General features: G+C 33.7%; 1 pseudogene; it reads left to right on the plus strand.

The window, feature by feature from the left end:
- The first annotated feature begins 317 nt into the window (after positions 1–317).
- On the plus strand, positions 318–1,130 carry LOC118840878 (annotated as a pseudogene).
- Positions 1,131–2,319: the final 1,189 nt, after the last annotated feature.

Raw genomic sequence — 2,319 nt, forward strand, 5'->3', positions numbered from 1 at the left:
TAGAGTGAAATAGAGCCAAGAAAACAGTATACACAATGACCACAACATAAGTGGAAAGAATAACCACACACAAATCACAAATGAATGCAGAAAAATTATAAAGATCAAGCATGACTTGAATCAAGAGATATGAGAAGACATCCTCAATACACCACATCATGGAGACAGAAGTTCCATAAGGGTTGGACATTGCACATGTTTTTGGACTTTTTCAGTGTATTATAAATTATGCTAATCTCTTCTTTTTCTCTTCTTCTCCCTCCTCCTCTTCTTTTGTCTTTAAAAATACGATTTGTGCTCTTTTTCTGGCTGGAATCATGGCAGGCATAGTAGAAAAGAAGAAGCTACTACCCATTCCAGAATCTCTTCTGAAAAAGCGAAAGGCTTTCACAATACTGAAGGCCAAATGCCTGAAAAAGAAGATGGCTATAAAAAAGTTTCATAAAATGCAGAGAAAAGTTATCTATGAAAAAGCTAAAGGAGCATAGACAGATGTACAGAAGTGAAATCTGGCTGGCTAGAATGGCTTACAAAGCTGGCAACTACTATGTACCTGCTGAACCCAAGTTAGCCTTTGTGATCAGAAGCAGGGATATCAATGGTGTTAACTTAAAGGTCCAAAAAAGTATTGCAACTTCTTCGTCTTCACCAAGTCTTCAATAGCATTTTTGTTAAGCTTAACAAAGCCTCAATTAACATGCAGAGGATTGTGGGACATATATATATATATATATATATATATATATATATATATATATATATATATATATATATATAACATACATTTGGGAATGGCTATTAACATTATATATACACTCAAATCTGAAGTCTGTGAATGACTTGATTTACAAATGTGGTTATGGCAAGAGTAAGAAACAGAGAATTGCCCTGATGGATATTGCCCTTATTGTAAAATTTCTTGGTAAATATGGAATTATCTGTATGGAGGACTTGATCCATGAGCTCTACACTGTTGGCAAGCACTCCAAACTGCCAACTACTTCCTGTGGCCCTTCAAATTATCTTCTCCATGAGGTGGAATGAAGAAAAAAAATACACATTTTATTTAAGGTGGAGATACTGGTAAGGGGGAAGACCAGATCAATAGGCTTATTAGAAGAATGAACTAAAAGTCCCTACTGTGATTATTTTTCTAATAGTCTGCTAATAAAAATGCTTATGATTAAAAAAATAAAAATACTATTTGTTATATGGTATGGATCTCTGAGAGGGGAAAGATATTGGGGAGAATTATGATGTGAAAAACAAAAGACAGAAATAAAACATTATTTATAAAAATAAAAACAGCAGTAGTCCCTACCTCAAAACAGCATAAGTATTCTCAATTAGTCCACAAATCTATGCGAAGTGCTGGTCACTAGCAACACCAACTTCCTTCAACTGCTCCCTCATAGTAGTGATTGAAGATATCCTAAGGACACAGCTTTATATTTCCATTGGCACTGGTGATCTTTATCCATTAGTTATCATGGTCTATGAGAATCAGACTATTTTCAAATATCAATTTATATTCCAGAGATGATAATTTTCACTGAGTCAGAAACTTAGAGTAGCTACCTGTGATGACATTATGTTCTTAACCTTCCTTTGCTTAATAAATACATGTTGATTATGTACCAGGCACTATGCAAGGTGCTACAAATGGGTTATAAAGGCAAAAAATGAATATTCATCCCCAAAGAACTTAATATCTATTTCTGCTAAGTAATTTTATCTCCCATTTTTTCTACATTATCATTCAAAAGTCTTATAATTGTACGGAAATAAGGTGGGGTTCCCTGATGAAATTAAAAAAAAACTAATTCTATGAAAGGGACTTCAGAGGACACTTCAAATGACTATTAATAAGAATCTCCTCCATCATATACTTGGAAATTGGAATTCAATCTTTGTTTGAAGATTTCTAATGAGGAGAAACCCACTACTTCCCAGGGTAAGTGATTTGAATCTTGGATAGCTCTAATTGTTAGGAAACCTTTTCTTTTCATGAAACCAAATTTATGCTCATGGACTATGTCTTTATCAATGTGAAACTTTACCTCCCTAAATCTAAAGAGGCTTATCACAAGAAATCCACCCACCCAGAGTTGTATTATTTTTAAGCACAGTAACTCAAGATTGGTCCCATTCTGTGCAACTTGTATATTAATGATGTAGATAAGAATCCCATACTCATTAAAGCTACAGATAATACAAACATAGGATGGATAGTTAACATTGTTTAAAGGTCAAGGCCTAAAAAGATGTTGGCATACTAGAATGACCAATTAAATTCAATAAAAGGAAATTTGTCAGAAG

Source organism: Trichosurus vulpecula, chromosome 3 (genome assembly GCF_011100635.1).
Source record: "Trichosurus vulpecula isolate mTriVul1 chromosome 3, mTriVul1.pri, whole genome shotgun sequence".
In the NCBI taxonomy this organism is placed as follows: Eukaryota; Metazoa; Chordata; class Mammalia; order Diprotodontia; family Phalangeridae; genus Trichosurus; species Trichosurus vulpecula.